The sequence below is a fragment of the Liolophura sinensis genome, chromosome 11 (assembly GCF_032854445.1).
Source record: "Liolophura sinensis isolate JHLJ2023 chromosome 11, CUHK_Ljap_v2, whole genome shotgun sequence".
NCBI lineage: Eukaryota > Metazoa > Mollusca > Polyplacophora > Chitonida > Chitonidae > Liolophura > Liolophura sinensis.
Genome location: NC_088305.1, coordinates 3,590,791 through 3,615,130, shown reverse-complemented (window position 1 = coordinate 3,615,130; position 24,340 = coordinate 3,590,791). Strand labels below are relative to the sequence as shown.

The following is a 24,340-nucleotide window of genomic DNA, read 5'->3' as shown; positions in this document are numbered from 1 at the left end:
CTTCCGGTCTTCATCAGCAAAGTCTGGTGTTTTAAAAAATGAGGTTAAAATGCGCCACCAATCTTCGGCTGTTGCAAGAGACAAATTGAGCCAGCGGCCAATTAATTGAGGTAGGTACGTTATTGTTGCGCAGAGTAAATCTCCCATCTCGTCCAGCGACCAGTTAGATACGTTTCACAGCAGCCACTGATGAAGACTAACTCTGGTTTCTCTTCAAATCCACGAATAAATCTTTCGCCTTTTACTAAAGATTTCCGTGGGGAGGAACATACTAATGAGTCTATAGACTATTTTTTGTCGTTCCGACCAGTCGGGACAATTTTCCAAATGAAAAGCAAACATCAAATTGCCTAAAAGGAGTATCAAGTAGCATTGGTATATGGCAGAATTGCGCTGCCCTGCGGCACGGAGGCATTATTAGGAAGAGGTCGAATTCTCTTACAGCTGTACACATACAGCTCTAAAAGTTTTGGACTATTTCCACCTGATCCAGCGCATCACAGGCCAAGTTGGAACATAACCGGGCCAATCACCGACGGTAGACGTCATGGACCTAGCCCAGCGTGTTCCTTACCCCGACCGCCTACAATAATGACACCTCGTCACAGACAGACACTGTACACGCTTCCGGTCTTCATCAGCAAAGTCTGGTGTTTTAAAAAATGAGGTTAAAATGCGCCTCCAATCTTCGGCTGTTGCAAGAGACAAATTGAGCCAGCGGCCAATTAATTGAGGTAGGTACGTTATTGTTGCGCAGAGTAAATCTCCCATCTCGTCCAGCGACCAGTTAGATACGTTTCACAGCAGCCACTGATGAAGACTAACTCTGGTTTCTCTTCAAATCCACGAATAAATCTTTCGCCTTTTACTAAAGATTTCCGTGGGGAGGAACATACTAATGAGTCTATAGACTATTTTTTTGTCGTTCCGACCAGTCGGGACAATTTTCCAAATGAAAAACAAACATCAAATTGCCTAAAAGGAGTATCAAGTAGCATTGGTATATGGCAGAATTGCGCTGCCCTGCGGCACGGAGGCATTATTAGGAAGAGGTCGAATTCTCTTACAGCTGTACACATACAGCTCTAATAGTTTTGGACTATTTCCACGTGTCCCAGCGCATCACAAGCTAAGTTGGAGCACAACCGGTCCATTTACCGACGGTAGACGTCATGGACCTAACCCAGCGTGTTACTTACACCGACCACCTATAACAATGACACAACGTCACAGACAGACGCTGTACACGCTTTCGGTCTACAGCAGCAAAGGCTGGTGTTTTAAAAAATGAGGTTATAATGCGCCTCCAATCTTCGAATGGTAAGATAGACAAATTGAGCCAGCGGCCAATTAATTGAGGTAGGTACATTATTGTTGAGCATAGTAAATCCCCCATCTCGTCCAGCGACCAGTTAGGTAGGTTTTACAGCAGCCACTGATGAAGACTAACTCTGGTTTCTCTTCAAATCCACGAATAAATCTTTCGCCTTTTACTAAAGATTTCCGTGGGGAGGAACATACTAATGAGTCTATAGACTATTTTTTGTCGTCCCGACCAGTCGGGACAATTTTCCAAATGAAAAACAAACATCAAATCGCCTAAAAGGAGTATCAAGTAGCATTGGTATATGGCAGAATTGCGCTGCCCTGCGGCACGGAGGCATTATTAGGAAGAGGTCGAATTCTCTTACAGCTGTACACATACAGCTCTAAAAGTTTTGGACTATTTCCACGTGTCCCAGCGCATCACAAGCTAAGTTGGAGCACAACCCGGTCATTCACCGACGGTAGATGTCATGGACCTAGCCCAGCGTGTTCCTTACCCCGACCACCTATAACAATGACACAACGTAACAGACAGACGTTGTAAACGCTTCCGGTCTTCATCAGCAAAGTCTGGTGTTTTAAAAAATGAGGTTAAAATGCGCCACCAATCTTCGGCTGTTGCAAGAGACAAATTGAGCCAGCGGCCAATTAATTGAGGTAGGTACGTTATTGTTGCGCATAGTAAATCCTCCATCTCGTCCAGCGACCAGTTAGGTAGGTTTTACAGCAGCCACTGATGAAGACTAACTCTGGTTTATCTTCAAATCCACGAATATATCTTTCGCCTTTTACTAAAGATTTCCGTGGGGAGGAACATACTAATGAGTCTATAGACTATTTTTTGTCGCCCCGACCAGTCGGGACAATTTTCCAAATGAAAAACAAACATCAAATTGCCTAAAAGGAGTATCAAGTAGCATTGGTATATGGAAGAATTTCGCTGCCCTGCGGCACGGAGGCATTATTAGGAAGAGGTCGAATTCTCTTACAGCTGTACACATACAGCTCTAAAAGTTTTTGGACTATTTCCACGTGTCCCAGCGCATCACAAGCTAAGTTGGAGCACAACCGGGTCATTCACCGACGGTAGACTTCATGGACCTAACCCAGCGTGTTACTTACACCGACCACCTATAACAATGACACAACGTCACAGACAGACGCTGTACACGCTTGTGGTCTACAGCAGCAAAGTCTGGTGTTTTAAAAAATGAGGTTATAATGCGCCTCCAATCTTCGAATGGTAAGATAGGCAAATTGAGCCAGCGGCCAATTAATTGAGGTAGGTACATTATTGTTGAGCATAGTAAATCCCCCATCTCGTCCAGCGACCAGTTAGGTAGGTTTTACAGCAGCCACTGATGAAGACTAACTCTGGTTTCTCCTCAAATCCACGAATAAATCTTTCGCCTTTTACTAAAGATTTCCGTGGGGAGGAACATACCAATGAGTCTATAGACTATTTTTTGTCGTCCCGACCAGTCGGGACAATATTCCAAATGAAAAACAAACATCAAATTGCCTAAAAGGAGTATCAAGTAGCATTGGTATATGGCAGAATTGCGCTGCCTTGCGGCACGGAGGCATTATTAGGAAGAGGTCGAATTCTCTTACAGCTGTACACATACAGCTCTAAAAGTTTTGGACTTTTTCCACGTGTCCCAGCGCATCACAAGCTAAGTTGGAGCACAACCGGGTCATTCACCGACGGTAGATGTCATGGACCTAGCCCAGCGTGCTCCTTACCCCGACCACCTAAAACAATGACACAACGTCACAGACAGACGTTGTAAACGCTTCCGGTCTTCATCAGCAAAGTCTGATGTTTTAAAAAATGAGGTCAAAATGCGCCAGCAATCTTCGGCTGTTGCAAGAGACAAATTGAGCCAGCGGCCAAGTAATTGTGGTAGGTACGTTATTGTTGCGCATAGTAAATTTCCCATCTCGTCCAGCGACCAGTTAGATACGTTTCACAGCAGCCACTAATAAAGACTAACTCTGGTTTATCTTCAAATCCACGAATAAATCTTTCGCCTTTTACTAAAGATTTCCGTGGGGAGGAACATACTAATGAGTCTATAGACTATTTTTTGTCGTTCCGACCAGTCGGGACAATTTTCCAAATGAAAAACAAACATCAAATTGCCTAAAAGGAGTATCAAGTAGCATTGGTATATGGCAGAATTGCGCTGCCCTGCGGCACGGAGGCATTATTAGGAAGAGGTCGAATTGTCTTACAGCTGTACACATACAGCTCTAATAGTTTTGGACTATTTCCACGTGTCCCAGCGCATCACAAGCTAAGTTGGAGCACAACCGGGCCATTTACCGACGGTAGACGTCATGGACCTAACCCAGCGTGTTACTTACACCGACCACCTATAACAATGACACAACGTCACAGACAGACGCTGTACACGCTTTCGGTCTACAGCAGCAAAGGCTGGTGTTTTAAAAAATGAGGTTATAATGCGCCTCCAATCTTCGAATGGTAAGATAGGCAAATTGAGCCAGCGGCCAATTAATTGAGGTAGGTACATTTTTGTTGAGCATAGTAAATCCCCCATCTCGTCCAGCGACCAGTTAGGTAGGTTTTACAGCAGCCACTGATGAAGACTAACTCTGGTTTCTCTTCAAATCCACGAATAAATCTTTCGCCTTTTACTAAAGATTTCCGTGGGGAGGAACATACTAATGAGTCTATAGACTATTTTTTGTCGTCCCGACCAGTCGGGACAATTTTCCAAATGAAAAACAAACATCAAATTGCCTAAAAGGAGTATCAAGTAGCATTGGTATATGGCAGAATTGCGCTTCCCCGCCGCACGGAGGCATTATTAGGAAGAGGTCGAATTCTCTTACAGCTGTACACATACAGCTCTAAAAGTTTGGGACTATTTCCACGTGTTCCAGCGCATCACAGGTTAAGTTGGAACATAACCGGGCCAATCTCCGACGGTAGACGTCATGGACCTAGCCCAGCGTGTTCCTTACCCCGACCGCCTACAATAATGACACCTCGTCACAGACAGACGCTGTACACGTTTCCGGTCTTCATCAGCAAAGTCTGATGTTTTAAGAAATGAAGTTAAAATGCGCCTCCAATCTTCGGCTGTTGCAAGAGACAAATTGAGCCAGCGGCCAATTAATTGAGGTAGGTAGGTTATTGTTGCGCAGAGTAAATCTCCCATCTCGTCCAGCGACAATTTAGATACGTTTCACAGCAGCCACTGATGAAGACTAACTCTGGTTTCTCTTCAAATCCACGAATAAATCTTTCGCCTTTTACTAAAGATTTCCGTGGGGAGGAACATACTAATGAGTCTATAGACTATTTTTTGTCGTTCCGACCAGTCGGGAGAATTTTCCAAATGAAAAACAAACATCAAATTGCCTAAAAGGAGTATCAAGTAGCATTGGTATATGGCAGAATTGCGCTGCCCTGCGGCACGGAGGCATTATTAGGAAGAGGTCGAATTCTCTTACAGCTGTACACATACAGCTCTAAAAGTTTTGGACTATTTCCACGTGTCCCAGCGCATCACAAGCTAAGTTGGAGCACAACCGGGCCATTTACCGACGGTAGACGTCATGGACCTAACCCAGCGTGTTACTTACACCGACCACCTATAACAATGACACAACGTCACAGACAGACGCTGTACACGCTTTCGGTCTACAGCAGCAAAGGCTGGTGTTTTAAAAAATGAGGTTATAATGCGCCTCCAATCTTCGAATGGTAAGATAGACAAATTGAGCCAGCGGCCAATTAATTGAGGTAGGTACATTATTGTTGAGCATAGTAAATCCCCCATCTCGTCCAGCGACCAGTTAGGTAGGTTTTACAGCAGCCACTGATGAAGACTAACTCTGGTTTCTCTTCAAATCCACGAATAATTCTTTCGCCTTTTACTAAAGATTTCCGTGGGGAGGAACATACCAATGAGTCTATAGACTATTTTTTGTCGTCCCGACCAGTCGGGACAATTTTCCAAATGAAAAACAAACATCAAAGTGCCTAAAAGGAGTATCAAGTAGCATTGGTATATGGCAGAATTGCGCTGACCTGCGGCACGGAGGCATTATTAGGAAGAGGTCGAATTCTCTTACAGCTGTACACATACAGCTCTAAAAGTTTTGGACTTTTTCCACGTGTCCCAGCGCATCACAAGCTAAGTTGGAGCACAACCGGGTCATTCACCGACGGTAGATGTCATGGACCTAGCCCAGCGTGCTCCTTACCCCGACCACCTAAAACAATGACACAACGTCACAGACAGACGCTGTACACGCTTTCGGTCTACAGCAGCAAAGGCTGGTGTTTTAAAAAATGAGGTTATAATGCGCCTCCAATCTTCGAATGGTAAGATAGACAAATTGAGCCAGCGGCCAATTAATTGAGGTAGGTACATTATTGTTGAGCATAGTACATCCCCCATCTCGTCCAGCGACCAGTTAGGTAGGTTTTACAGCAGCCACTGATGAAGACTAACTCTGGTTTCTCTTCAAATCCACGAATAAATCTTTCGCCTTTTACTAAAGATTTCCGTGGGGAGGAACATACTAATGAGTCTATAGACTATTTTTTGTCGTCCCGACCAGTCGGGACAATTTTCCAAATGAAAAACAAACATCAAATTGCCTAAAAGGAGTATCAAGTAGCATTGGTATATGGCAGAATTGCGCTGCCCTGCGGCACGGAGGCATTATTAGGAAGAGGTCGAATTCTCTTACAGCTGTACACATACAGCTCTAAAAGTTTTGGACTATTTCCACGTGATCCAGCGCATCACAGGCTAAGTTGGAACATAACCGGGCCAATCACCGACGGTAGACGTCATGGACCTAGCCCAGCGTGTTCCTTACCCCGACTGCGTACAACAATGACACAACGTCACAGACAGACGCTGTACACGCTTCCGGTCTTCATCAGCAAAGGCTGGTGTTTAAAAAAATGAGGTTAAAATGCGCCTCCAATCTTCGGCTGTTGCAAGAGAAAAATTGAGCCAGCGGCCAATTAATTGAGGTAGGTACGTTATTGTTGCGCAGAGTAAATCTCCCATCTCGTCCAGCGACCAGTTAGATACGTTTCACAGCAGCCACTGATGAAGACTAACTCTGGTTTCTCTTCAAATCCACGAATAAATCTTTCGCCTTTTACTAAAGATTTCCGTGGGGAGGAACATACTAATGAGTCTATAGACTATTTTTTGTCGTTCCGACCAGTCGGGACAATTTTCCAAATGAAAAGCAAACATCAAATTGCCTAAAAGGAGTATCAAGTAGCATTGGTATATGGCAGAATTGCGCTGCCCTGCGGCACGGAGGCATTATTAGGAAGAGGTCGAATTCTCTTACAGCTGTACACATACAGCTCTAAAAGTTTTGGACTATTTCCACGTGATCCAGCGCATCACAGGCTAAGTTGGAACATAACCGGGCCATTTACCGACGGTAGACGTCATGGACCTAACCCAGCGTGTTACTTACACCGACCACCTATAACAATGACACAACGTCACAGACAGACGCTGTACACGCTTTCGGTCTACAGCAGCAAAGGCTGGTGTTTTAAAAAATGAGGTTATAATGCGCCTCCAATCTTCGAATGGTAAGATAGACAAATTGAGCCAGCGGCCAATTAATTGAGGTAGGTACATTATTGTTGAGCATAGTAAATCCCCCATCTCGTCCAGCGACCAGTTAGGTAGGTTTTACAGCAGCCACTGATGAAGACTAACTCTGGTTTCTCCTCAAATCCACCAATAAATCTTTCGCCTTTTACTAAAGATTTCCGTGGGGAGGAACATACTAATGAGTCTATAGACTATTTTTTGTCGTCCCGACCAGTCGGGACAATTTTCCAAATGAAAAACAAACATCAAATCGCCTAAAAGGAGTATCAAGTAGCATTGGTATATGGCAGAATTGCGCTGCCCTGCGGCACGGAGGCATTATTAGGAAGAGGTCGAATTCTCTTACAGCTGTACACATACAGCTCTAAAAGTTTTGGACTATTTCCACGTGTTCCAGGGCATCACAGGCTAAGTTGGAACATAACCGGGCCAATCACCGACGGTAGACGTCATGGACCTAGCCCAGCGTGTTCCTTACCCCGACCGCCTACAACAATGACACCTCGTCACAGACAGACGCTGTACACGCTTCCGGTCTTCATCAGCAAAGTCTGATGTTTTAAAAAATGAGGTTAAAATGCGGTTCCAATCTTCGGCTGTTGCAAGAGACAAATTGAGCCAGCGGCCAATTAATTGAGGTAGGTACGTTATTGTTGCGCAGAGTAAATCTCCCATCTCGTCCAGCGACCAGTTAGATACGTTTCACAGCAGCCACTGATGAAGACTAACTCTGGTTTCTCTTCAAATCCACGAATATATCTTTCGCCTTTTACTAAAGATTTCCGTGGGGAGGAACATACTAATGAGTCTATAGACTATTTTTTGTCGCCCCGACCAGTCGGGACAATTTTCCAAATGAAAAACAAACATCAAATTGCCTAAAAGGAGTATCAAGTAGCATTGGTATATGGAAGAATTTCGCTGCCCTGCGGCACGGAGGCATTATTAGGAAGAGGTCGAATTCTCTTACAGCTGTACACATACAGCTCTAAAAGTTTTTGGACTATTTCCACGTGTCCCAGCGCATCACAAGCTAAGTTGGAGCACAACCGGGCCATTCACCGACGGTAGACTTCATGGACCTAACCCAGCGTGTTACTTACACCGACCACCTATAACAATGACACAACGTCACAGACAGACGCTGTACACGCTTGTGGTCTACAGCAGCAAAGTCTGGTGTTTTAAAAAATGAGGTTATAATGCGCCTCCAATCTTCGAATGGTAAGATAGGCAAATTGAGCCAGCGGCCAATTAATTGAGGTAGGTACATTATTGTTGAGCATAGTAAATCCCCCATCTCGTCCAGCGACCAGTTAGGTAGGTTTTACAGCAGCCACTGATGAAGACTAACTCTGGTTTCTCCTCAAATCCACGAATAAATCTTTCGCCTTTTACTAAAGATTTCCGTGGGGAGGAACATACCAATGAGTCTATAGACTATTTTTTGTCGTCCCGACCAGTCGGGACAATATTCCAAATGAAAAACAAACATCAAATTGCCTAAAAGGAGTATCAAGTAGCATTGGTATATGGCAGAATTGCGCTGCCTTGCGGCACGGAGGCATTATTAGGAAGAGGTCGAATTCTCTTACAGCTGTACACATACAGCTCTAAAAGTTTTGGACTTTTTCCACGTGTCCCAGCGCATCACAAGCTAAGTTGGAGCACAACCGGGTCATTCACCGACGGTAGATGTCATGGACCTAGCCCAGCGTGCTCCTTACCCCGACCACCTAAAACAATGACACAACGTCACAGACAGACGTTGTAAACGCTTCCGGTCTTCATCAGCAAAGTCTGATGTTTTAAAAAATGAGGTCAAAATGCGCCAGCAATCTTCGGCTGTTGCAAGAGACAAATTGAGCCAGCGGCCAAGTAATTGTGGTAGGTACGTTATTGTTGCGCATAGTAAATTTCCCATCTCGTCCAGCGACCAGTTAGATACGTTTCACAGCAGCCACTAATAAAGACTAACTCTGGTTTATCTTCAAATCCACGAATAAATCTTTCGCCTTTTACTAAAGATTTCCGTGGGGAGGAACATACTAATGAGTCTATAGACTATTTTTTGTCGTTCCGACCAGTCGGGACAATTTTCCAAATGAAAAACAAACATCAAATTGCCTAAAAGGAGTATCAAGTAGCATTGGTATATGGCAGAATTGCGCTGCCCTGCGGCACGGAGGCATTATTAGGAAGAGGTCGAATTGTCTTACAGCTGTACACATACAGCTCTAATAGTTTTGGACTATTTCCACGTGTCCCAGCGCATCACAAGCTAAGTTGGAGCACAACCGGGCCATTTACCGACGGTAGACGTCATGGACCTAACCCAGCGTGTTACTTACACCGACCACCTATAACAATGACACAACGTCACAGACAGACGCTGTACACGCTTTCGGTCTACAGCAGCAAAGGCTGGTGTTTTAAAAAATGAGGTTATAATGCGCCTCCAATCTTCGAATGGTAAGATAGGCAAATTGAGCCAGCGGCCAATTAATTGAGGTAGGTACATTTTTGTTGAGCATAGTAAATCCCCCATCTCGTCCAGCGACCAGTTAGGTAGGTTTTACAGCAGCCACTGATGAAGACTAACTCTGGTTTCTCTTCAAATCCACGAATAAATCTTTCGCCTTTTACTAAAGATTTCAGGTGGGGAGGAACATACTAATGAGTCTATAGACTATTTTTTGTCGTCCCGACCAGTCGGGACAATTTTCCAAATGAAAAACAAACATCAAATTGCCTAAAAGGAGTATCAAGTAGCATTGGTATATGGCAGAATTGCGCTTCCCCGCCGCACGGAGGCATTATTAGGAAGAGGTCGAATTCTCTTACAGCTGTACACATACAGCTCTAAAAGTTTGGGACTATTTCCACGTGTTCCAGCGCATCACAGGTTAAGTTGGAACATAACCGGGCCAATCTCCGACGGTAGACGTCATGGACCTAGCCCAGCGTGTTCCTTACCCCGACCGCCTACAATAATGACACCTCGTCACAGACAGACGCTGTACACGTTTCCGGTCTTCATCAGCAAAGTCTGATGTTTTAAGAAATGAAGTTAAAATGCGCCTCCAATCTTCGGCTGTTGCAAGAGACAAATTGAGCCAGCGGCCAATTAATTGAGGTAGGTAGGTTATTGTTGCGCAGAGTAAATCTCCCATCTCGTCCAGCGACAATTTAGATACGTTTCACAGCAGCCACTGATGAAGACTAACTCTGGTTTCTCTTCAAATCCACGAATAAATCTTTCGCCTTTTACTAAAGATTTCCGTGGGGAGGAACATACTAATGAGTCTATAGACTATTTTTTGTCGTTCCGACCAGTCGGGAGAATTTTCCAAATGAAAAACAAACATCAAATTGCCTAAAAGGAGTATCAAGTAGCATTGGTATATGGCAGAATTGCGCTGCCCTGCGGCACGGAGGCATTATTAGGAAGAGGTCGAATTCTCTTACAGCTGTACACATACAGCTCTAAAAGTTTTGGACTATTTCCACGTGTCCCAGCGCATCACAAGCTAAGTTGGAGCACAACCGGGCCATTTACCGACGGTAGACGTCATGGACCTAACCCAGCGTGTTACTTACACCGACCACCTATAACAATGACACAACGTCACAGACAGACGCTGTACACGCTTTCGGTCTACAGCAGCAAAGGCTGGTGTTTTAAAAAATGAGGTTATAATGCGCCTCCAATCTTCGAATGGTAAGATAGACAAATTGAGCCAGCGGCCAATTAATTGAGGTAGGTACATTATTGTTGAGCATAGTAAATCCCCCATCTCGTCCAGCGACCAGTTAGGTAGGTTTTACAGCAGCCACTGATGAAGACTAACTCTGGTTTCTCTTCAAATCCACGAATAATTCTTTCGCCTTTTACTAAAGATTTCCGTGGGGAGGAACATACCAATGAGTCTATAGACTATTTTTTGTCGTCCCGACCAGTCGGGACAATTTTCCAAATGAAAAACAAACATCAAAGTGCCTAAAAGGAGTATCAAGTAGCATTGGTATATGGCAGAATTGCGCTGACCTGCGGCACGGAGGCATTATTAGGAAGAGGTCGAATTCTCTTACAGCTGTACACATACAGCTCTAAAAGTTTTGGACTTTTTCCACGTGTCCCAGCGCATCACAAGCTAAGTTGGAGCACAACCGGGTCATTCACCGACGGTAGATGTCATGGACCTAGCCCAGCGTGCTCCTTACCCCGACCACCTAAAACAATGACACAACGTCACAGACAGACGCTGTACACGCTTTCGGTCTACAGCAGCAAAGGCTGGTGTTTTAAAAAATGAGGTTATAATGCGCCTCCAATCTTCGAATGGTAAGATAGACAAATTGAGCCAGCGGCCAATTAATTGAGGTAGGTACATTATTGTTGAGCATAGTAAATCCCCCATCTCGTCCAGCGACCAGTTAGGTAGGTTTTACAGCAGCCACTGATGAAGACTAACTCTGGTTTCTCCTCAAATCCACCAATAAATCTTTCGCCTTTTACTAAAGATTTCCGTGGGGAGGAACATACTAATGAGTCTATAGACTATTTTTTGTCGTTCCGACCAGTCGGGACAATTTTCCAAATGAAAAACAAACATCAAATCGCCTAAAAGGAGTATCAAGTAGCATTGGTATATGGCAGAATTGCGCTGCCCTGCGGCACGGAGGCATTATTAGGAAGAGGTCGAATTCTCTTACAGCTGTACACATACAGCTCTAAAAGTTTTGGACTTTTTCCACGTGTCCCAGCGCATCACAAGCTAAGCTGGAGCACAACCGGGTCATTCACCGACGGTAGATGTCATGGACCTAGCCCAGCGTGTTCCTTACCACGACCACCTATAACAATGACACAACGTAACAGACAGACGTTGTAAACGCTTCCGGTCTTCATCAGCAAAGTCTGGTGTTTTAAAATATGAGGTTAAAATGCGCCTCCAATCTTCGGCTGTTGCAAGAGACAAATTGAGCCAGCGGCGAATTAATTGAGGTAGGTACGTTATTGTTGCGCATAGTAAATCCTCCATCTCGTCCAGCGACCAGTTAGGTAGGTTTTACAGCAGCCACTGATGAAGACTAACTCTGGTTTCTCTTCAAATCCACGAATAAATCTTTCGCCTTTTACTAAAGATTTCCGTGGGGAGGAACATACTAATGAGTCTATAGACTATTTTTTGTCGTCCCGACCAGTCGGGACAATTTTCCAAATGAAAAACAAACATCAAATTGCCTAAAAGGAGTATCAAGTAGCATTGGTATATGGCAGAATTGCGCTGCCCTGCGGCACGGAGGCATTATTAGGAAGAGGTCGAATTCTCTTACAGCTGTACACATACAGCTCTAATAGTTTTGGACTATTTCCACGTGTCCCAGCGCATCACAAGCTAAGTTGGAGCACAACCGGGCCATTTACCGACGGTAGACGTCATGGACCTAACCCAGCGTGTTACTTACACCGACCACCTATAACAATGACACAACGTCACAGACAGACGCTGTACACGCTTTCGGTCTACAGCAGCAAAGGCTGGTGTTTTAAAAAATGAGGTTATAATGCGCCTCCAATCTTCGAATGGTAAGATAGGCAAATTGAGCCAGCGGCCAATTAATTGAGGTAGGTACATTTTTGTTGAGCATAGTAAATCCCCCATCTCGTCCAGCGACCAGTTAGGTAGGTTTTACAGCAGCCACTGATGAAGACTAACTCTGGTTTCTCTTCAAATCCACGAATAAATCTTTCGCCTTTTACTAAAGATTTCCGTGGGGAGGAACATACTAATGAGTCTATAGACTATTTTTTGTCGTCCCGACCAGTCGGGACAATTTTCCAAATGAAAAACAAACATCAAATTGCCTAAAAGGAGTATCAAGTAGCATTGGTATATGGCAGAATTGCGCTGCCCCGCCGCACGGAGGCATTATTAGGAAGAGGTCGAATTCTCTTACAGCTGTACACATACAGCTCTAAAAGTTTTGGACTATTTCCACGTGTTCCAGCGCATCACAGGCTAAGTTGGAACATAACCGGGCCAATCTCCGACGGTAGACGTCATGGACCTAGCCCAGCGTGTTCCTTACCCCGACCGCCTACAATAATGACACCTTGTCACAGACAGACGCTGTACACGTTTCCGGTCTTCATCAGCAAAGTCTGATGTTTTAAGAAATGAGGTTAAAATGCGCCTCCAATCTTCGGCTGTTGCAAGAGACAAATTGAGCCAGCGGCCAATTAATTGAGGTAGGTAGGTTATTGTTGCGCAGAGTAAATCTCCCATCTCGTCCAGCGACAAGTTAGATACGTTTCACAGCAGCCACTGATGAAGACTAACTCTGGTTTCTCTTCAAATCCACGAATAAATCTTTCGCCTTTTACTAAAGATTTCCGTGGGGAGGAACATACTAATGAGTCTATAGACTATTTTTTGTCGTTCCGACCAGTCGGGACAATTTTCCAAATGAAAAACAAACATCAAATTGCCTAAAAGGAGTATCAAGTAGCATTGGTATATGGCAGAATTGCGCTGCCCTGCGGCACGGAGGCATTATTAGGAAGAGGTCGAATTCTCTTACAGCTGTACACATACAGCTCTAATAGTTTTGGACTATTTCCACGTGTCCCAGCGCATCACAAGCTAAGTTGGAGCACAACCGGGCCATTTACCGACGGTAGACGTCATGGACCTAACCCAGCGTGTTACTTACACCGACCACCTATAACAATGACACAACGTCACAGACAGACGCTGTACACGCTTTCGGTCTACAGCAGCAAAGGCTGGTGTTTTAAAAAATGAGGTTATAATGCGCCTCCAATCTTCGAATGGTAAGATAGACAAATTGAGCCAGCGGCCAATTAATTGAGGTAGGTACATTATAGTTGAGCATAGTAAATCCCCCATCTCGTCCAGCGACCAGTTAGGTAGGTTTTACAGCAGCCACTGATGAAGACTAACTCTGGTTTCTCTTCAAATCCACGAATATATCTTTCGCCTTTTACTAAAGATTTCCGTGGGGAGGAACATACCAATGAGTCTATAGACTATTTTTTGTCGTCCCGACCAGTCGGGACAATTTTCCAAATGAAAAACAAACATTAAATTGCCTAAAAGGAGTATCAAGTAGCATTGGTATATGGCAGAATTGCGCTGCCCTGCGGCACGGAGGCATTATTAGGAAGAGGTCGAATTCTCTTACAGCTGTACACATACAGCTCTAAAAGTTTTGGACTTTTTCCACGTGTCCCAGCGCATCACAAGCTAAGTTGGAGCACAACCGGGTCATTCACCGACGGTAGATGTCATGGACCTAACCCAGCGTGCTCCTTACCCCGACCACCTAAAACAATGACACAACGTCACAGACAGACGTTGTAAACGCTTCCGGTCTTCATCAGCAAAGTCTGATGTTTTAAAAAATGAGGTTAAAATGCGCCAGCAATCTTCGGCTGTTGCAAGAGACAAATTGAGCCAGCGGCCAATTAATTGAGGTAGGTACGTTATTGTTGCGCATAGTAAATCCCCCATCTCGTCCAGCGACCAGTTAGGTAGGTTTTACAGCAGCCACTGATGAAGACTAACTCTGGTTTCTCTTCAAATCCACGAATAAATCTTTCGCCTTTTACTAAAGATTTCCGTGGGGAGGAACATACTAATGAGTCTATAGACTATTTTTCGTCGTCCCGACCAGTCGGTACAATTTTCCAAATGAAAAACAAACATCAAATTGCCTAAAAGGAGTATCAAGTAGCATTGGTATATGGCAGAATTGCGCTGCCCTGCGGCACGGAGGCATTATTAGGAAGAGGTCGAATTCTCTTACAGCTGTACACATACAGCTCTAAAAGTTTTGGACTATTTCCACGTGTTCCAGCGCATCACAAACTAAGTTGGAACATAACCGGGCCAATCTCCGACGGTAGACGTCATGGTCCTAGCCCAGCGTGTTCATTACCCCGACCGCGTACAACAATGACACCTCGTCACAGACAGACGCTGTACACGCTTCCGGTCTTCATCAGCAAAGTCTGGTGTTTTAAAAAATGAGGTTAAAATGCGCCTCCAATCTTCGGCTGTTGCAAGAGACAAATTGAGCCAGCGGCCAATTAATTGAGGTAGGTACGTTATTGTTGCGCAGAGTAAATCTCCCATCTCGTCCAGCGACCAGTTAGATACGTTTCACAGCAGCCACTGATGAAGACTAACTCTGGTTTCTCTTCAAATCCACGAATAAATCTTTCGCCTTTTACTAAAGATTTCCGTGAGGAGGAACATACTAATGAGTCTATAGACTATTTTTTGTCGTTCCGACCAGTCGGGACAATTTTCCAAATGAAAAACAAACATCAAATTGCCTAAAAGGAGTATCAAGTAGCATTGGTATATGGCAGAATTGCGCTGCCCTGCGGCACGGAGGCATTATTAGGAAGAGGTCGAATTCTCTTACAGCTGTACACATACAGCTCTAATAGTTTTGGACTATTTCCACGTGTCCCAGCGCATCACAAGCTAAGTTGGAGCACAACCGGGCCATTTACCGACGGTAGACGTCATGGACCTAACCCAGCGTGTTACTTACACCGACCACCTATAACAATGACACAACGTCACAGACAGACGCTGTACACGCTTTCGGTCTACAGCAGCAAAGGCTGGTGTTTTAAAAAATGAGGTTATAATGCGCCTTCAATCTTCGAATGGTAAGATAGACAAATTGAGCCAGCGGCCAATTAATTGAGGTAGGTACATTATTGTTGAGCATAGTAAATCCCCCATCTCGTCCAGCGACCAGTTAGGTAGGTTTTACAGCAGCCACTGATGAAGACTAACTCTGGTTTCTCTTCAAATCCACGAATAAATCTTTCGCCTTTTACTAAAGATTTCCGTGGGGAGGAACATACTAATGAGTCTATAGACTATTTTTTGTCGTCCCGACCAGTCGGTACAATTTTCCAAATGAAAAAAAAACATCAAATTGCCTAAAAGGAGTATCAAGTAGCATTGGTATATGGCAGAATTGCGCTGCCCTGCGGCACGGAGGCATTATTAGGAAGAGGTCGAATTCTCTTACAGCTGTACACATACAGCTCTAAAAGTTTTGGACTATTTCCACGTGTCCCAGCGCATCACAAGCTAAGTTGGAGCACAACCGGGTCATTCACCGACGGTAGATGTCATGGACCTAGCCCAGCGTGTTCCTTACCCCGACCACCTATAACAATGACACAACGTAACAGACAGACGTTGTAAACGCTTCCGGTCTTCATCAGCAAAGTCTGGTGTTTTAAAAAATGAGGTTAAAATGCGCCACCAATCTTCGGCTGTTGCAAGAGAAAAATTGAGCCAGCGGCCAATTAATTGAGGTAGGTACGTTATTGTTGCGCATAGTAACTCCCCCATCTCGTCCAGCGACCAGTTAGGTAGGTTTTACAGCAGCCACTGATGAAGACTAACTCTGGTTTCTCTTCAAATCCACGAATAAATCTTTCGCCTTTTACTAAAGATTTCCGTGGGGAGGAACATACTAATGAGTCTATAGACTATTTTTCGTCGTCCCGACCAGTCGGGACACTTTTCCAAATGAAAAACAAACATCAAATTGCCTAAAAGGAGTATCAAGTAGCATTGGTATATGGCAGAATTGCGCTGCCCTGCGGCACGGAGGCATTATTAGGAAGAGGTCGAATTCTCTTACAGCTGTACACATACAGCTCTAAAAGTTTTGGACTATTTCCACGTGTTCCAGCGCATCACAGGCTAAGTTGGAACATAACCGGGCCAATCACCGACGGTAGACGTCATGGACCTAGCCCAGCGTGTTCCTTACCCCGACCGCCTACAACAATGACACCTCGTCACAGACAGACGCTGTACACGCTTCCAGTCTTCATCAGCAAAGTCTGGTGTTTTAAAAAATGAGGTTAAAATGCGCCTCCAATCTTCGGCTGTTGCAAGAGACAAATTGAGCCAGCGGCCAATTAATTGAGGTAGGTACGTTATTGTTGCGCAGAGTAAATCTCCCATCTCGTCCAGCGACCAGTTAGATACTTTTCACAGCAGCCACTGATGAAGACTAACTCTGGTTTCTCTTCAAATCCACGAATAAATCTTTCGCCTTTTACTAAAGATTTCCGTGGGGAGGAACATACTAATGAGTCTATAGACTATTTTTTTGTCGTTCCGACCAGTCGGGACAATTTTCCAAATGAAAAACAAACATCAAATTGCCTAAAAGGAGTATCAAGTAGCATTGGTATATGGCAGAATTGCGCTGCCCTGCGGCACGGAGGCATTATTAGGAAGAGGTCGAATTCTCTTACAGCTGTACACATACAGCTCTAATAGTTTTGGACAATTTCCACGTGTCCCAGCGCATCACAAGCTAAGTTGGAGCACAACCGGGCCATTTACCGACGGTAGACGTCATAGACCTAACCCAGCGTGTTACTTACACCGACCACCTATAACAATGACACAACGTCACAGACAGACGCTGTACACGCTTTCGGTCTACAGCAGCAAAGGCTGGTGTTTTAAAAAATGAGGTTATAATGCGCCTCCAATCTTGGAATGGTAAGATAGACAAATTGAGCCAGCGGCCAATTAATTGAGGTAGGTACATTATTGTTGAGCATAGTAAATCCCCCATCTCGTCCAGCGACCAGTTAGGTAGGTTTTACAGCAGCCACAGATGAAGACTAACTCTGGTTTCTCTTCAAATCCACGAATAAATCTTTCGCCTTTTACTAAAGATTTCCGTGGGGAGGAACATACTAATGAGTCTATAGACTATTTTTTGTCGTCCGGACCAGTCGGGACAATTTTCCAAATGAAAAACAAACATCAAATTGCCTAAAAGGAGTATCAAGTAGCATTGGTATATGGCAGAATTGCGCTGCCCTGCCGCACGGAGGCATTATTAGGAAGAGGTCGAATTCTCTTACAGCTGTACACATACAGCTCTAAAAGTTTTGGACTTTTTCCACGTGTCCCAGCGCATCACAAGCTAAGTTGGAGCACAACCGGGCCAATCTCCGACGGTAGATGTCATGGACCTAGCCCAGCGTGTTCCTTACCCCGACCACCTAAAACAATGACACAACGTCACAGACAGACGTTGTAAACGCTTCCGGTCTTCATCAGCAAAGTCTGGTGTTTTAAAAAATGAGGTTAAAATGCGCCTTCAATCTTCGGCAGTTGCAAGAGAAAAATTGAGCCAGCGGCCAATTAATTGAGGTAGGTACGTTATTGTTGCGCAGAGTAAATCTCGGATCTCGTCCAGCGACCAGTTAGATACGTTTCACAGCAGCCACTGATGAAGACTAACTCTGGTTTCTCTTCAAATCCACGAATAAATCTTTCGCCTTTTACTAAAGATTTCCGTGGGGAGGAACATACTAATGAGTCTATAGACTATTTTTTGTCGATCCGACCAGTCGGGACAATTTTCCAAATGAAAAACAAACATCAAATTGCCTAAAAGGAGTATCAAGTAGCATTGGTATATGGCAGAATTGCGCTGCCCTGCGGCACGGAGGCATTATTAGGAAGAGGTCGAATTCTCTTACAGCTGTACACATACAGCTCTAATAGTTAGTGGACTATTTCCACGTGTCCCAGCGCATCACAACCTAAGTTGGAGCACAACCGGGCCATTTACCGACGGTAGACGTCATGGACCTAACCCAGCGTGTTACTTACACCGACCACCTATAACAATGACACAACGTCACAGACAGACGCTGTACACGCTTTCGGTCTACAACAGCAAAGGCTGGTGTTTTAAAAAATGAGGTTATAATGCGCCTCCAATCTTCGAATGGTAAGATAGACAAATTGAGCCAGCGGCCAATTAATTGAGGTAGGTACATTATTGTTGAGCATAGTAAATCCCCCATCTCGTCCAGCGACCAGTTAGGTACGTTTTACAGCAGCCACTGATGAAGACTAACTCTGGTTTCTCTTCAAATCCACGAATAATTCTTTCGCCTTTTACTGCCGTGGGGAGGAACATACTAATGAGTCTATAGACTATTTTTTGTCGTCCCGATAAGTCGGGACAATTTTCCAAATGAAAAACAAACATCAAATTGCCTAAAAGGAGTATCAAGTAGCATTGGTATATGGCAGAATTGCGCTGCCCTGCCGCACGGAGGCATTATTAGGAAGAGGTCGAATTCTCTTACAGCTGTACACATACAGCTCTAAAAGTTTTGGACTTTTTCCACGTGTCCCAGCGCATCACAAGCTAAGTTGGAGCACAACCGGGCCAATCTCCGACGGTAGATGTCATGGACCTAACCCAGCGTGTTCCTTACCCCGACCACCTAAAACAATGACACAACGTCACAGACAGACGTTGTAAACGCTTCCGGTCTTCATCAGCAAAGTCTGGTGTTTTAAAAAATGAGGTTAAAATGCGCCTTCAATCTTCGGCAGTTGCAAGAGAAAAATTGAGCCAGCGGCCAATTAATTGAGGTAGGTACGTTATTGTTGCGCAGAGTAAATCTCGGATCTCGTCCAGCGACCAGTTAGATACGTTTCACAGCAGCCACTGATGAAGACTAACTCTGGTTTCTCTTCAAATCCACGAATAAATCTTTCGCCTTTTACTAAAGATTTCCGTGGGGAGGAACATACTAATGAGTCTATAGACTATTTTTTGTCGTTCCGACCAGTCGGGACAATTTTCCAAATGAAAAACAAACATCAAATTGCCTAAAAGGAGTATCAAGTAGCATTGGTATATGGCAGAATTGCGCTGCCCTGCGGCACGGAGGCATTATTAGGAAGAGGTCGAATTCTCTTACAGCTGTACACATACAGCTCTAATAGTTTTGGACTATTTCCACGTGTCCCAGCGCATCACAAGCTAAGTTGGAGCACAACCGGGCCATTTACCGACGGTAGACGTCATGGACCTAACCCAGCGTGTTACTTACACCGACCACCTATAACAATGACACAACGTCACAGACAGACGCTGTACACGCTTTCGGTCTACAGCAGCAAAGGCTGGTGTTTTAAAAAATGAGGTTATAATGCGCCTCCAATGTTCGAATGGTAAGATAGACAAATTGAGCCAGCGGCCAATTAATTGAGGTAGGTACATTATTGTTGAGCATAGTAAATCCCCCATCTCGTCCAGCGACCAGTTAGGTAGGTTTTACAGCAGCCACTGATGAAGACTAACTCTGGTTTCTCTTCAAATCCACGAATAATTCTTTCGCCTTTTACTAAAGATTTCCGTGGGGAGGAACATACTAATGAGTCTATAGACTATTTTTTTTTAATCCCGATAAGTCGGGACAATTTTCCAAATGAAAAACAAACATCAAATTGCCTAAAAGGAGTATCAAGTAGCATTGGTATATGGCAGAATTGCGCTGCCCTGCGGCACGGAGGCATTATTAGGAAGAGGTCGAATTCTCTTACAGCTGTACACATACAGCTCTAATAGTTTTGGACTATTTCCACGTGTCCCAGCGCATCACAACCTAAGTTGGAGCACAACCGGGCCATTTACCGACGGTAGACGTCATGGACCTAACCCAGCGTGTTACTTACACCGACCACCTATAACAATGACACAACGTCACGGACAGACGCTGTACACGCTTTCGGTCTACAGCAGCAAAGGCTGGTGTTTTAAAAAATGAGGTTATAATGCGCCTCCAATCTTCGAATGGTAAGATAGACAAATTGAGCCAGCGGCCAATTAATTGATGTAGGTACATTATTGTTGAGCATAGTAAATCCCCCATCTCGTCCAGCGACCAGTTAGGTAGGTTTTACAGCAGCCACTGATGAAGACTAACTCTGGTTTCTCTTCAAATCCACGAATAATTCTTTCGCCTTTTACTAAAGATTTCCGTGGGGAGGAACATACTAATGAGTCTATAGACTATTTTTTGTCGTCCCGATAAGTCGGGACAATTTTCCAAATGAAAAACAAACATCAAATTGCCTAAAAGGAGTATCAAGTAGCATTGGTATATGGCAGAATTGCGCTGCCTTGCCGCACGGAGGCATTATTAGGAAGAGGTCGAATTCTCTTACAGCTGTACACATACAGCTCTAAAAGTTTTGGACTATTTCCACGTGTCCCAGCGCATCACAAGCTAAGTTGGAGCACAACCGGGTCATTCACCGACGGTAGATGTCATGGACCTAGCCAAGCGTGTTCCTTACCCCGACCACCTATAACAATGACACAACGTAACAGACAGACGTTGTAAACGCTTCCGGTCTTCATCAGCAAAGTCTGGTGTTTTAAAAAATGAGGTTAAAATGCGCCTCCAATCTTCGGCTGTTGCAAGAGACAAATTGAGCCAGCGGCCAATTAATTGAGGTAGGTACGTTATTGTTGCGCAGAGTAAATCTCCCATCTCGTCCAGCGACCAGTTGAATACGTTTCACAGCAGCCACTGATGAAGACTAACTCTGGTTTCTCTTCAAATCCACGAATATATCTTTCGCCTTTTACTAAAGATTTCCGTGGGGAGGAACATACTAATGAGTCTATAGACTATTTTTTGTCGTTCCGACCAGTCGGGACAATTTTCCAAATGAAAAACAAACATCAAATTGCCTAAAAGGAGTGTCAAGTAGCATTGGTATATGGCAGAATTGCGGTGCCCTGCGGCACGGAGGCATTATTAGGAAGAGGTTGAATTCTCTTACAGCTGTACACATACAGCTCTAATAGTTTTGGACTATTTCCACGTGTCCCAGCGCATCACAAGCTATGTTGGAGCACAACCGGGCCATTTACCGACGGTAGACGTCATGGACCTAACGCAGCGTGTTACTTACACCGACCACCTATAACAATGACACAACGTCACAGACAGACGCTGTACACGCTTTCGGTCTACAGCAGCAAGGTCTGGTGTTTTAAAAAATGAGGTTATAATGCGCCTCTAATCTTCGAATGGTAAGATAGACAAATTGAGCCAGCGGCCAATTAATTGAGGTAGGTACATTATTGTTGAGCATAGTAAATCCCCCATCTCGTCCAGCGACCAGTTAGGTAGGTTTTACAGCAGCCACTGATGAAGACTAACTCTGGTTTCTCTTCAAATCAACGAATAAATCTTTCGCCTTTTACTAAAGATTTCCGTGGGGAGGAACATACTAATGAGTCTATAGACTATTTTTTGTCGTTCCGACCAGTCGGGACAATTTTCCAAATGAAAAACAAACATCAAATTGCCTAAAAGGAGTGTCAAGTAGCATTGGTATATGGCAGAATTGCGCTGCCCTGCGGCACGGAGGCATTATTAGGAAGAGGTCGAATTCTCTTACAGCTGTACACATACAGCTCTAATAGTTTTGGACTATTTCCACGTGTCCCAGCGCATCACAAGCTATGTTGGAGCACAACCGGGCCATTTACCGACGGTAGACGTCATGGACCTAACGCAGCGTGTTACTTACACCGACCACCTATAACAATGACACAACGTCACAGACAGACGCTGTACACGCTTTCGGTCTACAGCAGCAAGGTCTGGTGTTTTAAAAAATGAGGTTATAATGCGCCTCTAATCTTCGAATGGTAAGATAGACAAATTGAGCCAGCGGCCAATTAATTGAGGTAGGTACATTATTGTTGAGCATAGTAAATCCCCCATCTCGTCCAGCGACCAGTTAGGTAGGTTTTACAGCAGCCACTGATGAAGACTAACTCTGGTTTCTCTTCAAATCCACGAATAAATCTTTCGCCTTTTACTAAAGATTTCCGTGGGGAGGAACATACTAATGAGTCTATAGACTATTTTTTGTCGTCCCGACCAGTCGGTACAATTTTCCAAATGAAAAACAAACATCAAATTGCCTAAAAGGAGTATCAAGTAGCATTGGTATATGGCAGAATTGCGCTGCCCTGCCGCACGGAGGCATTATTAGGAAGAGGTCGAATTCTCTTACAGCTGTACACATACAGCTCTAAAAGTTTTGGACTATTTCCACGTGTTCCAGCGCATCACAAGCTAAGTTGGAACATAACCGGGCCAATCTCCGACGGTAGACGTCATGGACCTAGCCCAGCGTGTTCCTTACCCCGACCGCCTACAACAATGACACCTCGTCACAGACAGACGCTGTACACGCTTCCGGTCTTCATCAGCAAAGGCTGGTGTTTTAAAAAATGAGGTTAAAATGCGCCTCCAATCTTCGGCTGTTGCAAGAGACAAATTGAGCCAGCGGCCAATTAATTGAGGTAGGTACGTTATTGTTGCGCAGAGTAAATCTCCCATCTCGTCCAGCGACCAGTTAGATACGTTTCACAGCAGCCACTGATGAAGACTAACTCTGGTTTCTCTTCAAATCCACGAATAAATCTTTCGCCTTTTACTAAAGATTTCCGTGGGGAGGAACATACTAATGAGTCTATAGACTATTTTTTTGTCGTTCCGACCAGTCGGGACAATTTTCCAAATGAAAAACAAACATCAAATTGCCTAAAAGGAGTATCAAGTAGCATTGGTATATGGCAGAATTGCGCTGCCCTGCGGCACGGAGGCATTATTAGGAAGAGGTCGAATTCTCTTACAGCTGTACACATACAGCTCTAATAGTTTTGGACTATTTCCACGTGTCCCAGCGCATCACAACCTAAGTTGGAGCACAACCGGGCCATTTACCGACGGTAGACGTCATGGACCTAACCCAGCGTGTTACTTACACCGACCACCTATAACAATGACACAACGTCACAGACAGACGCTGTACACGCTTTCGGTCTACAGCAGCAAAGGCTGGTGTTTTAAAAAATGAGGTTATAATGCGCCTCCAATCTTCGAATGGTAAGATAGACAAATTGAGCCAGCGGCCAATTAATTGAGGTAGGTACATTATTGTTGAGCATAGTAAATCCCCCATCTCGTCCAGCGACCAGTTAGGTAGGTTTTACAGCAGCCACTGATGAAGACTAACTCTGGTTTCTCTTCAAATCCACGAATAATTCTTTCGCCTTTTACTAAAGATTTCCGTGGGGAGGAACATACTAATGAGTCTATAGACTATTTTTTGTCGTCCCGATAAGTCGGGACAATTTTCCAAATGAAAAACAAACATCAAATTGCCTAAAAGGAGTATCAAGTAGCATTGGTATATGGCAGAATTGCGCTGCCTTGCCGCACGGAGGCATTATTAGGAAGAGGTCGAATTCTCTTACAGCTGTACACATACAGCTCTAAAAGTTTTGGACTATTTCCACGTGTCCCAGCGCATCACAAGCTAAGTTGGAGCACAACCGGGTCATTCACCGACGGTAGATGTCATGGACCTAGCCAAGCGTGTTCCTTACCCCGACCACCTATAACAATGACACAACGTAACAGACAGACGTTGTAAACGCTT

General features: G+C 44.5%; 38 non-coding genes and 1 pseudogene across 38 annotated transcripts; all 39 read left to right on the top strand.

Moving 5' to 3' along the window:
- Positions 1-197: 197 nt before the first annotated feature.
- LOC135478663 (U5 spliceosomal RNA) lies at positions 198-318 on the top strand. Its single transcript, XR_010445567.1, has one exon. It is a non-coding gene; the product is annotated as a U5 spliceosomal RNA (small nuclear RNA).
- Positions 319-821: 503 nt separating this feature from the next.
- Positions 822-943, top strand: LOC135478768 (U5 spliceosomal RNA). Its single transcript, XR_010445665.1, has one exon. It is a non-coding gene; the product is annotated as a U5 spliceosomal RNA (small nuclear RNA).
- A 503-nt stretch (positions 944-1,446) lies between these two features.
- LOC135478505 (U5 spliceosomal RNA) lies at positions 1,447-1,567 on the top strand. Its single transcript, XR_010445417.1, has one exon. It is a non-coding gene; the product is annotated as a U5 spliceosomal RNA (small nuclear RNA).
- Positions 1,568-2,070: 503 nt separating this feature from the next.
- LOC135478356 (U5 spliceosomal RNA) lies at positions 2,071-2,191 on the top strand. Its single transcript, XR_010445282.1, has one exon. It is a non-coding gene; the product is annotated as a U5 spliceosomal RNA (small nuclear RNA).
- A 504-nt stretch (positions 2,192-2,695) lies between these two features.
- Positions 2,696-2,816, top strand: LOC135478418 (U5 spliceosomal RNA). Its single transcript, XR_010445334.1, has one exon. It is a non-coding gene; the product is annotated as a U5 spliceosomal RNA (small nuclear RNA).
- A 503-nt stretch (positions 2,817-3,319) lies between these two features.
- Positions 3,320-3,440, top strand: LOC135478904 (U5 spliceosomal RNA). Its single transcript, XR_010445793.1, has one exon. It is a non-coding gene; the product is annotated as a U5 spliceosomal RNA (small nuclear RNA).
- A 503-nt stretch (positions 3,441-3,943) lies between these two features.
- On the top strand, positions 3,944-4,064 carry LOC135478504 (U5 spliceosomal RNA). Its single transcript, XR_010445416.1, has one exon. It is a non-coding gene; the product is annotated as a U5 spliceosomal RNA (small nuclear RNA).
- Positions 4,065-4,567: 503 nt separating this feature from the next.
- LOC135478791 (U5 spliceosomal RNA) lies at positions 4,568-4,687 on the top strand. The gene has a single exon (XR_010445687.1). It is a non-coding gene; the product is annotated as a U5 spliceosomal RNA (small nuclear RNA).
- A 504-nt stretch (positions 4,688-5,191) lies between these two features.
- Positions 5,192-5,312, top strand: LOC135478860 (U5 spliceosomal RNA). Its single transcript, XR_010445752.1, has one exon. It is a non-coding gene; the product is annotated as a U5 spliceosomal RNA (small nuclear RNA).
- Positions 5,313-5,815: 503 nt separating this feature from the next.
- On the top strand, positions 5,816-5,936 carry LOC135478503 (U5 spliceosomal RNA). Its single transcript, XR_010445415.1, has one exon. It is a non-coding gene; the product is annotated as a U5 spliceosomal RNA (small nuclear RNA).
- A 503-nt stretch (positions 5,937-6,439) lies between these two features.
- Positions 6,440-6,560, top strand: LOC135478662 (U5 spliceosomal RNA). Its single transcript, XR_010445566.1, has one exon. It is a non-coding gene; the product is annotated as a U5 spliceosomal RNA (small nuclear RNA).
- Positions 6,561-7,063: 503 nt separating this feature from the next.
- LOC135478707 (U5 spliceosomal RNA) lies at positions 7,064-7,184 on the top strand. The gene has a single exon (XR_010445608.1). It is a non-coding gene; the product is annotated as a U5 spliceosomal RNA (small nuclear RNA).
- A 503-nt stretch (positions 7,185-7,687) lies between these two features.
- LOC135478866 (U5 spliceosomal RNA) lies at positions 7,688-7,808 on the top strand. The gene has a single exon (XR_010445758.1). It is a non-coding gene; the product is annotated as a U5 spliceosomal RNA (small nuclear RNA).
- Positions 7,809-8,312: 504 nt separating this feature from the next.
- Positions 8,313-8,433, top strand: LOC135478417 (U5 spliceosomal RNA). Its single transcript, XR_010445333.1, has one exon. It is a non-coding gene; the product is annotated as a U5 spliceosomal RNA (small nuclear RNA).
- Positions 8,434-8,936: 503 nt separating this feature from the next.
- LOC135478903 (U5 spliceosomal RNA) lies at positions 8,937-9,057 on the top strand. Its single transcript, XR_010445792.1, has one exon. It is a non-coding gene; the product is annotated as a U5 spliceosomal RNA (small nuclear RNA).
- A 503-nt stretch (positions 9,058-9,560) lies between these two features.
- Positions 9,561-9,682, top strand: LOC135478344 (U5 spliceosomal RNA). The gene has a single exon (XR_010445271.1). It is a non-coding gene; the product is annotated as a U5 spliceosomal RNA (small nuclear RNA).
- A 503-nt stretch (positions 9,683-10,185) lies between these two features.
- On the top strand, positions 10,186-10,305 carry LOC135478790 (U5 spliceosomal RNA). Its single transcript, XR_010445686.1, has one exon. It is a non-coding gene; the product is annotated as a U5 spliceosomal RNA (small nuclear RNA).
- Positions 10,306-10,809: 504 nt separating this feature from the next.
- LOC135478859 (U5 spliceosomal RNA) lies at positions 10,810-10,930 on the top strand. Its single transcript, XR_010445751.1, has one exon. It is a non-coding gene; the product is annotated as a U5 spliceosomal RNA (small nuclear RNA).
- Positions 10,931-11,433: 503 nt separating this feature from the next.
- Positions 11,434-11,554, top strand: LOC135478819 (U5 spliceosomal RNA). Its single transcript, XR_010445714.1, has one exon. It is a non-coding gene; the product is annotated as a U5 spliceosomal RNA (small nuclear RNA).
- Positions 11,555-12,057: 503 nt separating this feature from the next.
- On the top strand, positions 12,058-12,178 carry LOC135478502 (U5 spliceosomal RNA). Its single transcript, XR_010445414.1, has one exon. It is a non-coding gene; the product is annotated as a U5 spliceosomal RNA (small nuclear RNA).
- A 503-nt stretch (positions 12,179-12,681) lies between these two features.
- On the top strand, positions 12,682-12,802 carry LOC135478500 (U5 spliceosomal RNA). The gene has a single exon (XR_010445412.1). It is a non-coding gene; the product is annotated as a U5 spliceosomal RNA (small nuclear RNA).
- Positions 12,803-13,305: 503 nt separating this feature from the next.
- Positions 13,306-13,426, top strand: LOC135478661 (U5 spliceosomal RNA). The gene has a single exon (XR_010445565.1). It is a non-coding gene; the product is annotated as a U5 spliceosomal RNA (small nuclear RNA).
- A 503-nt stretch (positions 13,427-13,929) lies between these two features.
- Positions 13,930-14,050, top strand: LOC135478838 (U5 spliceosomal RNA). The gene has a single exon (XR_010445732.1). It is a non-coding gene; the product is annotated as a U5 spliceosomal RNA (small nuclear RNA).
- Positions 14,051-14,553: 503 nt separating this feature from the next.
- On the top strand, positions 14,554-14,674 carry LOC135478841 (U5 spliceosomal RNA). The gene has a single exon (XR_010445735.1). It is a non-coding gene; the product is annotated as a U5 spliceosomal RNA (small nuclear RNA).
- Positions 14,675-15,177: 503 nt separating this feature from the next.
- Positions 15,178-15,298, top strand: LOC135478591 (U5 spliceosomal RNA). The gene has a single exon (XR_010445498.1). It is a non-coding gene; the product is annotated as a U5 spliceosomal RNA (small nuclear RNA).
- Positions 15,299-15,801: 503 nt separating this feature from the next.
- On the top strand, positions 15,802-15,922 carry LOC135478808 (U5 spliceosomal RNA). The gene has a single exon (XR_010445704.1). It is a non-coding gene; the product is annotated as a U5 spliceosomal RNA (small nuclear RNA).
- A 503-nt stretch (positions 15,923-16,425) lies between these two features.
- Positions 16,426-16,546, top strand: LOC135478579 (U5 spliceosomal RNA). Its single transcript, XR_010445487.1, has one exon. It is a non-coding gene; the product is annotated as a U5 spliceosomal RNA (small nuclear RNA).
- Positions 16,547-17,049: 503 nt separating this feature from the next.
- Positions 17,050-17,171, top strand: LOC135478767 (U5 spliceosomal RNA). The gene has a single exon (XR_010445664.1). It is a non-coding gene; the product is annotated as a U5 spliceosomal RNA (small nuclear RNA).
- A 503-nt stretch (positions 17,172-17,674) lies between these two features.
- On the top strand, positions 17,675-17,795 carry LOC135478809 (U5 spliceosomal RNA). Its single transcript, XR_010445705.1, has one exon. It is a non-coding gene; the product is annotated as a U5 spliceosomal RNA (small nuclear RNA).
- Positions 17,796-18,298: 503 nt separating this feature from the next.
- On the top strand, positions 18,299-18,419 carry LOC135478839 (U5 spliceosomal RNA). Its single transcript, XR_010445733.1, has one exon. It is a non-coding gene; the product is annotated as a U5 spliceosomal RNA (small nuclear RNA).
- Positions 18,420-18,923: 504 nt separating this feature from the next.
- LOC135478381 (uncharacterized) lies at positions 18,924-19,037 on the top strand (annotated as a pseudogene).
- A 503-nt stretch (positions 19,038-19,540) lies between these two features.
- On the top strand, positions 19,541-19,661 carry LOC135478660 (U5 spliceosomal RNA). Its single transcript, XR_010445564.1, has one exon. It is a non-coding gene; the product is annotated as a U5 spliceosomal RNA (small nuclear RNA).
- Positions 19,662-20,164: 503 nt separating this feature from the next.
- On the top strand, positions 20,165-20,286 carry LOC135478336 (U5 spliceosomal RNA). The gene has a single exon (XR_010445263.1). It is a non-coding gene; the product is annotated as a U5 spliceosomal RNA (small nuclear RNA).
- Positions 20,287-20,789: 503 nt separating this feature from the next.
- LOC135478781 (U5 spliceosomal RNA) lies at positions 20,790-20,910 on the top strand. Its single transcript, XR_010445677.1, has one exon. It is a non-coding gene; the product is annotated as a U5 spliceosomal RNA (small nuclear RNA).
- A 503-nt stretch (positions 20,911-21,413) lies between these two features.
- Positions 21,414-21,534, top strand: LOC135478868 (U5 spliceosomal RNA). The gene has a single exon (XR_010445759.1). It is a non-coding gene; the product is annotated as a U5 spliceosomal RNA (small nuclear RNA).
- A 503-nt stretch (positions 21,535-22,037) lies between these two features.
- On the top strand, positions 22,038-22,158 carry LOC135478558 (U5 spliceosomal RNA). Its single transcript, XR_010445467.1, has one exon. It is a non-coding gene; the product is annotated as a U5 spliceosomal RNA (small nuclear RNA).
- A 503-nt stretch (positions 22,159-22,661) lies between these two features.
- Positions 22,662-22,782, top strand: LOC135478807 (U5 spliceosomal RNA). Its single transcript, XR_010445703.1, has one exon. It is a non-coding gene; the product is annotated as a U5 spliceosomal RNA (small nuclear RNA).
- Positions 22,783-23,285: 503 nt separating this feature from the next.
- Positions 23,286-23,407, top strand: LOC135478766 (U5 spliceosomal RNA). The gene has a single exon (XR_010445663.1). It is a non-coding gene; the product is annotated as a U5 spliceosomal RNA (small nuclear RNA).
- A 503-nt stretch (positions 23,408-23,910) lies between these two features.
- LOC135478780 (U5 spliceosomal RNA) lies at positions 23,911-24,031 on the top strand. The gene has a single exon (XR_010445676.1). It is a non-coding gene; the product is annotated as a U5 spliceosomal RNA (small nuclear RNA).
- Positions 24,032-24,340: the final 309 nt, after the last annotated feature.